Consider the following 15,381-nt stretch of genomic DNA (forward strand, 5'->3'; position numbering starts at 1 on the left):
AATAAGATGGTCACATACCAGCAAAGATGCAATTAGATATTTGGGAATATAGTAATAGGTCGTTTTAGAATAATTAATAGCACTTCATAAAATGAGGGATTGTATTTTTTTCATTCTTTAAATTTAAGAGGTAAATTTTAAGTAATGAGTTTGAAAGTTAATACTGATCACTTGGTTAAAATCAATCTTATAAATTTGTTACTATTAATATTACTAGTTTTCTATTTTAAAGGCAATGGAACAATCCAAAAATGAAGTGGCTAAGTCCTACAGATTTGACCAGCAGTCAAATGTTTTGTAAGTTTTGCATGACCATGTGAATACTAACTCAGGTTAATCAAATTTTAAATTTATTTTGAATGATGCTAAATATGACCAAATCAAAATTCAATGTATTCATGGAACAGGTCAAGTAAAACAATTATTTTTTAACTGCAAGTTATGTCCATTGATTTCCTGACTGATTTAGATGAGCAGTAGAAAGATTGCCAATGAGTAAACCTAAGGCTTAAAATAAATTACATTTATACAACCCTTATATTTTCCAAAGTATGTACAAGTACATTGTTTTCTTTGATTCTCTTATCAACTCTATGAATTAGGAAAGACCAAAATTATTCATTTCTTTTTTTTTTCCATGAGAAGTTGACCCTAGCTGATGTAGCCTGCAATCTTATGGTATTCTACCTTTAATCCCACAAAGAATGAAATGTAGTATGCTACTAGCTTATTCTATATTAATTGTTAACAATTTGATGCCCCACACCTGCTAGAAAAGGACTTTCCCATAACCCTTCAAATCTCAAAATATTTCTGATTGTCTTTCATTTATGGATAAACACTAGTTCTTCTCCCCGTCTAGAATAAATATTGTCATAAATATCTTAGAATAAATATGTCGTATTGTCATATGACCATTCTCCCAAGTATCATAATTAAACTTGCTCCCAGTTCTCTAACTGATTCTCTAATTAATTGTCTGGTAGATATTGATAAATGTTAATTGCAAAAAGAACTAGCCAAATATCCTTAGTTAGTATGCTTTTCATAACACAGCTATTATAGTTTATATTCACACACACACACACACAAGTCCTTTCTTCTTCTTTGACTTCTAAAACTTGATGTTTCACTTAAAAGTGGCTATGGGGGGCACCTGGGTGGCTCAGTTGGTTGAGCCTCGGACTCTTGGTTTTGGCTCAAGTCATGATCTCATGCTTTGTGAAATTGAGCTCTGCATCAGACTCCCTGCTGATATTATGGGTCCTGCTTCGGATTCTCTCTCTCTCCCTCTCTCTCTCTCTGCCTCTCCCCTGCTTTCTCTCTCTCTCTCTAACTCTCTTTCATCTCTCTCTCAAAATAAATGAACTTGAAAAAAATGGCCATCAGTAGTAGAGGAAGAGAAAGAGCTACAGCTGCATCAGTACATCAGAGCCAGAATGTATTTTAGCTGAAAAAGTTTCAAGAGAATAAAAAAGAAATCATTTGCTTCATTCCTTTTTTTTTTTTAAGGACAAGCTAACAAGAGCCAGTGAGATTAAAGTGGACTGCGAGCCTTTCAGGGACTTCTCACAAGAACAGGAACTTGAGGAGGCAGAGAGGTGATGAAAACCGATAATTCTCTCTGTCACAATATGGTAAGCATTCTCGAATTTAAATGATAAAGAAAAATAACTTGTAAGTTAGGGAAAGTACGAAGAAAACAATGTGGCAAATCAAGGAATAAAAGCAGAAGTGGCAGTGGGGGGATGAAAGTCATGAGTACTGTTTTCAGGAAAAGCCACCACCATTGACTAACTGGTTCACTAGTAGCAGGCAGTGTTTAAAGGTGAGAGGAGAAGAGGTGTGAGAACCTGCTGGAAGAAGATAGGTTAGAAACTTAGAAATGTTGCGAACAGAACATTTGAATTAGTGAACATGAATCAAAGGAAAAGTGAATTAAGAGAAGTGCTTCTAGAAAATGAAAAATGGACATCAAATACTAAATTAGAAAGAAAACCTGCAGAATTTCAGATAATCATCAAGACTTGGAAAATCCAAGTTTTCATTTTTATCATTTGGAGGGATGATAATTATCTCTAATAGAATGACAAATCATTTTTAGCTCTTATCTCTTCATGTTTCTGAGACTATTTGACATAATAGTCAAAGCAAAGTATCATTTTGATCACAACCATTGCTTATCTTGTTCAGGCCGCTTACTGCCCAGTAGGAAGGGGCCTTTCATAAATTATCCGCACAGTGACAATCTGCACAACCCACATGATGCCTCTGATTCTAAGTGTAAACAAGAAATCAAACTACATAATAGATGGTGGGATTCTGGGAAGAACAATGGATTGAGCCATAACTTTGTTGTTCAAGTTATATATTCCTACCTGGATGACATTATCCAAATCAGCCAACCTCTCTGAATCACAGTGTGCTTATTAACAAAACCATGACAATAATATTTACCTTCCAAACCCTATACAGTTGTCTGAGTTACTCAAAGAATGTTTCATAAAAGATCAAGTTTTATAGAAATGCATATTATTATTTAGGATATTAATGTAACCATAAGATAACTCTGTTGCTGTGTATATGGATTTTAATAGTTACTAGGAGACAGCCTGGCAAACTGTATCATGTAAGCTACAATTCCAAAGCTAGAAGTATTTGTTTAATAAATGAACTGTGTATGAAATGGATAGCCAAAATGTTACCATCTATGGAAAAATACTTTTACATTTAATTTTTTTAAGTTTATTTATTTTTGAGAGAAAGACAGAGCATGAATGGGGAAGGGGCAGAGAGAAAGGAAGACACAGAATCTGAAGCAGGCTCCAGGCTCTGAGCTGCCAGCACAGAGCCTAATATGGGGCTCAAACTCACAAACCGTGGGATCATGACCTGAGCTGAAACCAGAGGCTTAACCAACTGAGCCACCCAGGCTCCCCATAAATACTTTAAGTTTATACTAATTTGTAATTTTGTATATTAGATCTAGAAATCCTGGTGGTCCCCATTCTCTTTGCTATTCTTTATAAAAGGCTTTTATTTTCCCAGTACAATGATTTACAGTTATGAGAGAGAGTATCAACAATTTATAAACTGTAGTGGATGGATTGCCAGTTTGAGTTTCAGAGAAGTAACGTAGAGAGCAGAGGTGTTCTATTTCAAAAGCCTCCTGCCATGCAGTCTACTTTGCTGATGATGGAATGGTCTAGGAATCTCAACCCTCTTCCCTTCTTTATCCACATTCATATTGTCTCAACTATTCCCATGGCTCAAAAAAATTTTCATATGCAGGAGTTTTCCAGAATTATAGTCCCAGTCCTGAATTTCCCATGACCTCTAAACCTAGCTATCACATGACCATCTTTTTATGTCCAACCTACATCTTCAGATCACTTCTCAGTGGTCTCATATGTTTCTCCCCAAATTTTCCTTATTTTTCTTATAGTGCCACTAAACCCTTGGTTGCTTAAGTCAAAAATATGGGTGTCCATCTTGACCCCTCCTTTTCCCCTCTCATCTCATCTAGTCCATCAGCAAAAGTCCTATTAATTCTACTGTAATGTATATCCTTTATCATGCACTGTAAAATGCTACATGATCAGATGCCTGGCCACTATTTTAAGCTCACTCATTTATGTAAAATAGGCCTTTTTACTTGTCACTCTTCATAGCACAAAACTCTCCTGGAAAATATATTTCTATTTATGTGTTTCTTATCTCTCCTCCCTATTAGGAAAGTATTTGTCCAGTTTTATTCACAGATCCATACCTACAATGCTGCCTGTCACAATAATACTTGTGACTGAATGAGTTCATAATCATAGTATGAATCCATCAGTAGAAGCAGGCTTGGAATCCATGGGAATCAGACTAACAGCTATACAAGATTATCAGTGTGCTAGATTTGCTTCTATAAATGCATTCTATGTTTACAAAATGCATTCTTGGCACTCCTTTCGAATACAGAGAACCAAAAATATCATACTGACTCAAAGAAGTAATTCTACCTATTTTCAACTCAAGTTAATTCTATAAGAATGGAAGCACTAAAAACTAAGAAAGGGAAAGTCATTTTTGTTTTTGTTTGAACTATTCATCTCTCAAACTTCCTTACATCCTGAACGTTTATACCTAGGAACATATTTTGTCTTTCCTCCCATAGTCAAACATGATGTTCAAGACTTGGTGATAGTGACCATAAGAAGTAATATTATACCAAATCCTTTCAAATTGTGCAATAGCTAAGGCACATAAAAATTACCGTTTTTATTACCGCGCCATGGTGATAAATCTGTTTTTCTACTCTTCAAATGTCTTATTTGCTCTAACAACTTTTTAGACAATAGCCTAAATAGATTAACTTTGCAGTGTGATTTACATATCTCTTACCAGAAAAGTAATGTCTGCTTCAGATCTTAAAATTGTATTTGATATCTTTAAATAAGTCCAAATAATAAACCTCAGAGTTGTCTGGACCTGACTGATAATGAATTTTATAGTCCACTATAGTATTCATTTACTTGGGCTTGCCATAAATTAACTACTAGGAAATGTATGAAATGTCTGTTTTAAAATCTCTGGTTTCTCTCTCCTGAATTTATTTGAATAATTACTGAAGCATGTCTTGTTGTTTTCAGGTCAAATTTAATCTACTAATCATGGAACTTGTACTTCCTTCCATATTCTATACATTGGTCAAGGGTACCTTCTTTTACCTACTCTCTCGAGCCAGAAGATTCATTCCTTAATGCCCAGATTTCCTTCATTTCATGCATCAGTTGGGTTACCATGTCCTCTCAGTTCTGCTTACAAAATCTCTCTAGCATCTATTCCCTTTTCTCTAGCACTGTGGCATCTTTGACAGATTGACCCATTCTAGCTTCACAGAGATGTATTGACCTGGTTTCTGACTGCACCACATCTTCCCCATAAAACCAAAGAGGAGTCAGCTTGGAATCATGTCCCACAGCCTTCTCCCTGCGAGGCAGTAAGATTTAGGAATGGTAGGTGGTAGAGATGCTACATTGAGGTAGGAGATTCTACAAAAAGAATTTTAAGAGGTGATATCAGGCTTCTGATCCTGTCTCTGCCTCTATCAGTGGTATCATCTTGGACAAGTTCACCTTTCTGGAACTTAACGTAACCATACTTGACTTTGAGATAGTAATGCACTCTTCATAGGGTTGTTGTGAAAATTACATAAGATAGTGTTACTGAAGGATATTTCCTGACATGTGTTGGAAGCTCACTGGATGCCAGTTCTCTCACTGCATTCTCCTACACTCTGGCCACGATGGTATGTTACCCAGAACACACTTGCTGGAACCCTGCATTCTTTCCTAGGGTTCTTGTACTGATCTCTTTTGAGTAGCAAGGATTTCCTTTTTTCTCAACAAGGTTAATGGAACTTGAATGAGGCCCTATTCTGTCTCAGGGAGCCTGTTTCATTCTATGCTTCTGAAAATCCTCATTCTAGAATAGATAGAAACTATTTCCCTCATGCTGTCTTCTTGTTTTAATACACATCAATGACTCTTTTTATATGAGAAATAAAACTACAGATTTTTTAGCCTTCTCTCTTATTCCCGCCATTTTTCCAAACTCAGTTCTGACACTCCCTCTTTTTCACTATTTGGCTTTCTCATAAAGTTCATCTTTTTTTATTCCTTTGTGCCCACATGACCAGTCTCTCCAATTAGAATGCCTGTCCCCACTTGCTGCTTATATGTCCAGTGAATGCCTGATAGTTTCAGATGAAGTCCTTTAGACAACTTTGTCAGCCTTGGCCTTGGCCTCACTGATGCAGTTTTTCTCAGCTTAGTACTCCCTTTGAACTTGCACAGATCTCTGTAGGTGTGTATCTTGCCGTATTGGTACTGTTGATGTACTCTTTGTCTTCCCCACTATCAAATAAACTGCCGGAATGGTTGGCAATACCACAGCACCCTACCATATGCTTGAAGGTCCGTAAATAATTCCTGGCTAATGGAAGGTGTTATTATCATTATTCCTATTGCCCTTACCTATTTAAATATTTCTTCCCAAGATTTTGTCAAACTATACTACCAATTTGTACTCTGTATCATAAATGAATATGATCTTTGTGTAAAGCTGTTTTCATGTAATCTTAAACATCAAGACTTAAAAGCCTAGATAAATACTCTAGTAAGAGTATTTGATTCTCATTTGTGTGAAAATAATGTTCTGTGATTGAGATTTTAAGTTGAAATATTTCAAAGCCTTTTTCAACAACATATCAAGCCCTTGGAAAAATTAATTCTATTTTAGTCAATTTACTAAATCAATAAATTTGAAAGCAATGGAGCATAATTTCATCAACCTTCAAAATAAGCACTCACCTTTTTCTTTCCAAATTTCTTTTATATTACAAAATGATGCCCCAAAATGTATTTACCACAATATCCCTGAGAGAAACTCCGTACTTGAAAAAGGATGAGGAGAGACAGGAGTAACCGGCATCTGGCTACGGTACACACTTAGTCTCGAGACAGCTGGGCCACAAGGGACCACACGCATCCAGAATCATGTCCTTCTCTCCTGGGATAACTTAATGAATGTCTCCGGTTCCCTGCGGGGCTCTTCATCCCTAAGGGGAAGGTCAGAGGGAGCAGAGCATTTGAACATCTAGCCAGGAAGCCTACTCTCTGGTAGATCTAGACGAGACCTAGGAGGTTTGAAGATTTCTCTAATTTTATCTGGGGGATGGGAGGGTAATTGTACTGTCTCTTTCCACATATGTGATATGTTTATATTATTTACACTGTCTTAAGATCTTTTTATAAATTTTGACCCATCCCTTAAGAAATTTGGTCGGTAATCTGTATCTCTATTCTTTGGTTTTGTGTATGAGAATTTTCAAGAACCTACTCTGTGCTGGCAGTGGGGAACTTGTACTTCCTGACAGAACATGAGTGGAGAGTGTCATTCAAGTTCTACTAGTTAAGCATTAAAAAATATTAGTCTCATGCCTGGGGAAAGATAAGACTATCTTTAGTCTTTTTTCATTACTTTAAGAGGAATTTTCTAACAAATTCAGTTTAAGTATAAATACAATATAACAATGGGAAATGGAAAATTGAAACCTGTAGATAACCCAAAATTTTGTTTTAAAGAGCACGTTAAATCTTTGTCCTCAATGAGTTTCTTAACACTTACCATTGCTCAGAGTTGAGAATTAATTTGTGTGGATTCTGCCTCTTTATTTGACATCATACCCATGGAGGAGGGGCTCATCAATAGTAAAGTAGGCTCTCAATTCAGAGTGGCCAGAAAAGATTGAAATCAGAAACCAAAAGACTTGAATCGATGACAAAATTCATATCTAGCCCTAGAAAACTTAAATTTTCATTTTGGTTTTATTAAGCAATGGACATTCTAAGCACTAACTGCAAAATGTTTTGAGTGTGTGAATTTTCTAGAAAGGATCATCTCTTACCATTAATATCTTTGATTTAGCTTTCTGGATAAAATAGTAAAATAACTATTTCATACTGTCTCAAGTCCATTCCTACCTAAACAACAAAACAGAGAAAAAGAAGAAATGCTTTTTTTCAAGTGCTTTTTATCAACAAAAAATCATTTGTAGATGTGGTGCATTTCAAAGGTAGATAAGTAATAGTTTTTATTTGTGGTGACAAGTCAGCATGGAAACAAACAAACCAACCAAGGAGATCCGTGCTGCTGCCATGTTTGGTTCTCCCTTCCTCTGTGAAGGCTCACCCCGCAGCCAGCCAGCACAGCCCAGCAAACCTGGCAGCAGCCACTCCCAGCTTTCTCCACAGCCTCACCGTGCTTCCTTCTGCCCATGGCACACCTTCAGTTTTGTCTCCAAACTCTGATAGTCTGGTTGAGTGACTTCATGAGAATTATCCACTAATTTCCAAAGGGATTTTCATTTTTATTTACAATAATTGGGGGATAAGTAACATCCTGTGTTTGTATGTAACATGAAGAATATGAAAGCCAGCATTGAAATTTTCAAATGGAACGTAAGTAATTTGTTGGATATGCCTAAAGAAATAGTCATCTTGGGGCACCTGGGTGGCTCAGCCGGTTACGCGTCTAACTCTTGATGTTAGCTCAGGCTACGATCTCCTGATTCATGAAATCAAGCTCTGCGCGGGGCTCTGTGCTGGCAGCACAGACCTGCTTAGGAGTCTCTCTCTCCTCCTTATTCTGCCCTTCCCCTGTTTGCTCTCTATCTCTCACTCTCTCAAAATAAATATGCATTAAAAAAATTTTTTATCACAACATAGTCTTTAGTCTAACATATGTGATAATATTCCCCAAATTTAAGCAAAACAACTTTTAGTCTTATTTGCAAAATAAATGGAGTCATATTATGAATATAAAAAATGAATTTTGTATTTTGAAAATAATTTGGCAGAGCATATAAAAAATTTCCTAAGCATTTAAATATTTAATGTAGACACAATTTTTATAGTGTATTTGTTACTCTAGACTATGATTCTAGAGGGATTGTAATTCCCATGAAATGATGTGCAAAAATGTATGTCCTTGCATATATTATTTTTGGGGAAAAGATAAAATAGCTTTCCTCATAACCATGGCATAGAGTAAAATTTATTTATTATGTGTAAATTATTCAGTGTTTATGTGTATGTGTTTAAATACTAAAATATGCCCATGTGCATGGACTCACTGAAGTGTATAAAGAATATCAAAGAGTCCATCAACATATGCACATAGATATATTTTCAGAACAGCAGGAATATTCTTGGTCATAATATAAATGATATGTGTTATAATGATACAGTTTTATTATTCATTAGCTCACTTTACTATGTTCTGGTTTGTCATCATAAAGGTATTAACTTCTCATGATTTCTCTTCTTTATGGGAAAAAATATTTTTATTGCAAAACAAATACCTTGAAACTACTAGTAGCACAATAGATTTGAGAGGATTTGTTTAATGAGAACATAGTGATATCGCACTAAATTTTGGTTGCTTTATTTCTTTAAATGCAAAAAAGATTTTGGAAGTTTAACAAGTGACTATGCAGTGGAGAGCTGCAAATGTGAGCACCGAGGTGGTATTGCCCCCATGTCTTGAATTAGGGGACTGATGGACCTGCTCCAGATAATTCAGGTTGTGTAAAACAGTTTTTGAGTCAAAACTGAGATCACGTCACAAAAACCTTTTCCATGGTTCTTTTTCTTATCAATATTTATGTCACATTTGAAGTAGAAATGGATTTTAAATAACTATTACATGTAAATTTAAGATACAGTTTCATAACAGGCAGGAATGTGTCCTGTTCAGTACAGTATTCTCCGAACCTGACATTCAATCAATAATTGAATTAAGAAACAATCAATCCATTGGACATTAGATACGGTAAATCCATAGTTATCCTTCTGGTTCCTGCAAATAGTTGGCACATTGTGTGATCTCAGAAATAACTCATTAGATGTTCTTATGTATACAAGAGGAATTTGCTGTTGGGATGGACGAGCATTATGGTATAGAAAAGCGATAACCTAGTTGTGGTGCACAAACATTTTGGCCTTTAAAATATAATAGTGATAAAAATATTAGTAACCATAAAGGATATTAAGAAAAAAGTATATAAACAAGACAAGAGAGCATGCCTTTAGTATCAAACAGGCACACTCCAAATTACTTAATCATCTAGAGAATGTGCTTTGTCAAATACACTGTTGTTGATGAAAAGGCCAGACTTAGTTACATGTTACCTTGCAGATGTTTTTTTTTTTCTTAACACAGAAATCATTTCTGTCCAGGAGCAAAATAAACCCAACTGTCATGAATTATTACTCCATAGGACATGAATCAGTATTGAATCTTACCTAGATCTCGTACTAATAATGTTTCAAAATGACTTTAAATACCCAGATCCTTAAAATGCTTTGAGCCCCCCTTGCCATCTGATTGGTTTATCCATTCATCAGCACACTGAATAAAATCTTTGACAAATATTTAACATATATTTGTAAACGAGTCATGTTGTTAACGTGTTGGAAAGTATACTTATACTACGTGGGGATTATTATATTCTTCATAACCGCATGAGGTAGGTGTAACACTGTTCCCGTGCATTTTTGTTATTACTAATAGTCCAATGGGTACTACTGTCATCCCTGTAAGGAACCTGAGAACTGAGGTAAGTGACTTGCCCAAGGTCACACAGTCAGTAAGGATTACAGACTCTAAAGCCAAAATCCTGTGCTCTTTTTTTAATGTTTATTTATTTTGAGAGAGAGTGGGGGGAGAGGGGATTGATCTCTGAGATCATGACCTGAGCCAAAATCAAGAGTCAGCCACTTAACTGAATGAGCCACCTAGGTGCCCCTAAAAGCCAAAACTTTTGTCTCTTTTGCAGAATCAAGGCAAACCTTTCTCAGATCACCCCAGGGTTTCACATTTGACATTATCAAGAATTCATATTATCGCAAAATAATGATGTTTGATAGTTATAGTTGAGATGTTTGAAAATTTTATCAGGAGTCTTGGCAATAAAAAGTCTTTGGATATTGGATGAATACAGGAAAAAAAAGGTTTTTTTTTCTTTATTTGCTGTTTTGTTTTTGTCTTCAAACTGGAAACTTCAGACTTGTGTGACAGTGTTTAAGTGTCTTGAAATCACCATTCTCTTACCTGCATGTTGTTCCTTAGGATGTGAGAGTCTGAATTAACAATACCTTTTCCTTAGCTGTTAAGGAAATGCTAAATATGAGAGGTTTTTGCATCTTATTTAGACTTTTTTAGTTGCAAAATGTAACAGTTTTTCCGCACTGTTCTTTATTCGCTGTAAACTGTTTGGAAAATTGCCATTGCTTCCACTGATAAGCCCTGCTTTCTTGAGAGCGGTTTTTAGATAAAAGCATAAAGAGCGAACAGGCCTCTGCCTTAAGTGTCTAGAATGCTCCCAAACTGGAACTAGGAAAAAATAAAAATAAAAGCCTTAACTATTTTCCCCTGAGCCTACTATATCAAACGCCCTAATCTACCTTTAAAAAAAAAAAGTATATTTCTTGGCCTCTTTCCTGACCTACTGGATTAGAACCTCCCAGCTGGGATCAAGGAGACAGTATTTCAACAAATAAAGCAGATAACCCCTGCACTCTATAAAGCAATTTTTTTTTAAAAATCCTCTGTATATTTTTATACAGCTTGCTTTTGTCCACAGATGCTTACCTTTTTACTCAGAAAAAAATCTTTTTGAGAGAGAGACAGAGAGCGAGCGGGAGAGGGTCAGAGAGAGAGGGAGACACAGGATCTGAAGCAGGCTCCAGGCTCTGAGCTGTCAGCACAGAGCCTGAGGCGGGGCTTGAACCCACATACCATGAGATCATGACCTGAGCCAAAGTTGGACACTCAACCAACTGAGCCACTCAGGCACTCTTACTTATATTTTAAATAAGTAGTTTAGGAATCATAGTTTACATGCTAAATTCTGAATAACTGTAAAAGAAAGTTATTTTGTTCCATTTTCAAAAAATATATAGATTTGACTGCTTAACTCAGGAGGATATTTTGTTTTATATATGGCAAGAAACTACTTAGTAGGATGAATATCCTAACTCTTGCAAATTAGCTAATCATGTTTCTAATTCTGTGGTTTTATTTCTGGGACAGAGATAGTGTATTTGGATGTAAATCCCAAAGTAGGAGTCTTCTAATCAGTAAACTCCATGTAATACATGATTGAATTCTTAAATTAAAGCTGTAAGATGTCATGTGTTTGTGTGTGTAGATAGATGTATACAAATACATACACATCATAAAGTAGGCATCATACTTATGTGTATGTATATGTATACACACACGCAAGCACATATACACACACACACACAAATACACTGTTACTCTGACATAAGCAGATATGGTGCTTTCCCTAGTTAAAGAATCTATCTGTACCAAATTTATACAGTTATGCAATATTTGATATCTATTTCAAAAAGTTTAGAAGTCAGTAGACCACACATATAAAGTAATTAGCAATGTTCTTGGTTATTTTTCAATTTTCGATACTTCCTTCTAGAACTGATTCAAAAAACTGTCATTTTCCAGTTCTTAAGTTGAAACCAAATTCCTTCCTACCATGAACTTAATCTATGGCTAGATCATACATTCTCCTAAAGAGAGGTCTAAATTAGAAGTAAATTGAACCACAAAAGGGATCCATTTTGATTCCTCGTGAATAAGTCTTTCCCAGAGCACTTGTTAACTAGTCTGTATTCTCTGGGGATGCACCTTCTAAAGCAAATGAGAAACTTCTCTCAGGGCACTTTCAGATGTTTGCATTAGTCATAGCGTGCCAGTGCAAAGGATCCTAGCTTGATAGTTTTATGGTCACAAGCACTAAACCCAAACCAACACCTTTACTGCCTGTCCTGATTATTCTCCAGAGTTCTAGCCAGCAGGAAGGTGAGTATCATTGATTTTCCCTTATTATCAGCAAAGCCCTCAACACCTGTTTTACTGTCTGCCACTGGACATACTGCCCCTCTGGTCAGATGGGCTCCGTACTACCGCTTAGCTTCTTTTGTGTGGTTCAGTGCAACCAACTGACAACTTTAGGAAGAAAGCAGTAATTCTACTGTTATTACAGAAAACTAAGATTCTGAATTAACTCAATGTCCTCATAAAAGGACCATTAGCAAAAAGATTGTCTCTCCCATTGGCATGATTGTTTTTAATAGGAGGAAGACCATTTCCTCTTTTATTTTTTATTTTTTTGTGCTGAGTCACACAACACTGTGTGTCCTAGTAAATAATAATTTCTTGTTAGATTTTATTTGTTTTTTGGGGCACCTGAGTGGCTCCTTCAGTTAAGCGTCCGACTTTGGCGCAGGTCATGATCTTGTGGTTTGTGAGTTCTTGCCCCACATCAGGCTCTGGGCTGACAGCTCAGAGCCTGGAGTCTGCTTCAGATTCTGTGTCTCCCTCTCTCTCTGCCCCTCCCCTGCTCACTCTCTGTCTCTCTTTCTCAAAAAATAAATAAACATTAAAAACATTTTTTTTAAGATTTTGTTTTTCATATTGAACCACATAACTATTTGGGAAAAAAATGGTATCTACAAAGAGGTTTGTTTTGTTCATAAAAATGAGTCATTTGCTTTGGATAATAGGAATATTCAGTAAATGCTGAATTAAGGTGAAGCTACAGAATTCCTTAATACTTTAATATGCTTTCAACTTATTAAGGACTGATATTTATTGATATGTTAATATAACCCATCAAATTATAACTCCAAGTTATGTTGGTAATGCCCCCGTCTCTGAGAAGCTGACAGCACTGTCCACAGTCACTTGTGATCCTTTTGTAATGCCAGTATTTCCTCTTTCCTATCCTTAGTTCTATAACTATAAATTAATGATGATGACGTTTAGCTTTGAATTATTAATATGGTATCATTACCACAAAATGATACTTTATAGATTGTAGGGAAAGCATTTCATACAATTAATATCAATGATTAAATAGCACCTTTTTATGCTATTTGTATGCTATTTCATTCTTTTTTTATTTCAAGTATAATTAACATACAGTGTGATATTAGTTTCCGTGTACAGTATAGTGATTCAACAATTCTACACATTTCTCACCAAGAGAAGTGTATTGTCAAACCCCTTTATCTGTGTCACTCATCCCCCGCCTACCTCCCCTCTGGCAACGGCCAGTTTGTTCTCTGTATTTAAGCATCTTTTTTTATTTGTCTCTTATTTTTTCCCATGGGTTTTTTTCCCCTTAAATTTCACATATGAGTGAAATCCAATGATATTTGTCTCTGACTGACTTATTTCACTTAGCATTATACCCTCTAGGCCCATGCATGTTGTCTCAAATGATAAGATTTTATTCTTTTTTATGCCTGTAGGAGTGTAAATACAGAAATGGTATATGGGTGTGTGTGTGTATATATACACACATGGTGTATATACACACATATAGCATTTCTGTATTTATTCATCTAAGAATGGACACCTGGGTTGCTTCCACATCTTTGCTATTCTAAGTATTGCTGCAATAAACATTGGGGTACATATTATCTTTTTGAATGCATGTTTTCCTTGGATATATACTCAGTAGTGGAATTACTGAATCATATGGTAGCTCTATTTTTAATTTTCTGAGGAACCTCCATACTGTTTCCACAGTGACTGCACCAGTTTGCATTCCTACCAACAGTGCATGAGGTTCCTTTTTCTCCATGTCCACATCAACACTTGATATTTCTTGTGTTTTTTATTTTAACCCTTTGTTTAGTTACAATATCAGCAACCCAATCAAACTATCTTCTGTTATAAGCTTTTTTTAATAAAAAGAATTTGACTCACATAACTGAATAGACCAGGAGTTCAAAGTCGCATACAATGTCACAAAGTCTCAGTGTTTCTCCATATTCTCAGCTCTGCTTTCTCTGATGGCTTCATTATCAAGCCTTCGTTATCTTTATAGAAATAGGCATAGCAGCTCCAAGCTTTGTATTTTACTAGCCTAGCAATACCAACAGAACAGAAAGCCTTTCTTCCAATAGTTCCAGCAAAAATCCTGAGATTGAACATCATTGCAATATTTTGATTAGCCAACCTGAGGCATGTTCACAGTCTAAAAGCTAAGACTACATGGCCAACCTCTCCTGACTCACAGAGGAAAGGATTAAGGAGGAGTAGTTTCCTAAGGAAAATTGTTTGTTCTTCCTGGGAGTGGGGATAATGAATCTTCATAGGGAGAAACAAGAAGCATTGTCCATAATCTCTAGAAATAGAGAGCTTCAGGGGGAGACACTCCACTGGAGAGGGCATGAAAGCTCTGCACCCTTGTGCTATGCATCTGGCTGACTGTTCTTGCCACATTCCCTTGATAGTAAACCAAAGATCTAAAATATGGCTACACACAACTTTGTGCAGGAGAATTTCTTCGTGATGAAAGGAAGTACCCAGATTCACAGTATGGTGAATTGAAAAGTATTTTAAAGATGGAAAGATTGAGGTGCCTGAGTGGCACAATTGGTTGGGCATCCTACTCTTGATCCCAGCTCAGGTCATGATCTCACAGTTTCTGAGTTCAAACCCTGCATCAGGCTCTGTGCTGATGGCATGGAGCCTGCTTGGGATTCTCTCTCTCCTTTTCTCTGCCCATATTCCTGCTTGTGCTTGCTCTCTCTCTCTCTCTCAAAATAAATAAACTTAAAAAGATTTTAAGATGAAAAGATTGTGCTGGGTGAAATAGCCATCAGTCTGTTAAAGTGGAAATAGATCAGACAATGCTGCCAGTGCTCAGAAGAACAAACTCTTGATTGATGGCTTTCTAAGAAATCAAAACAACCTTCAAGGTTGTAACAAGGCTATGGATGGGAAGGCAGATGC

The 15,381-nt window shown here is 36.1% G+C and overlaps 1 protein-coding gene across 1 annotated transcript in view; it reads left to right on the top strand.

Annotated features, from left to right (window-relative positions):
* The first annotated feature begins 1,574 nt into the window (after positions 1-1,574).
* HTR1F (5-hydroxytryptamine receptor 1F) overlaps positions 1,575-15,381 on the top strand; it is a 126,811-nt gene continuing 113,004 nt past the window's right edge. Inside the window, exon 1 of the mRNA XM_029940658.1 lies at positions 1,575-1,637. The gene's annotated coding sequence lies outside the window, so the exon portion shown is untranslated. The remainder of the gene's footprint in view (positions 1,638-15,381) is intronic.

This window comes from Suricata suricatta, chromosome 5 (assembly GCF_006229205.1).
Source record: "Suricata suricatta isolate VVHF042 chromosome 5, meerkat_22Aug2017_6uvM2_HiC, whole genome shotgun sequence".
In the NCBI taxonomy this organism is placed as follows: domain Eukaryota; kingdom Metazoa; phylum Chordata; class Mammalia; order Carnivora; family Herpestidae; genus Suricata; species Suricata suricatta.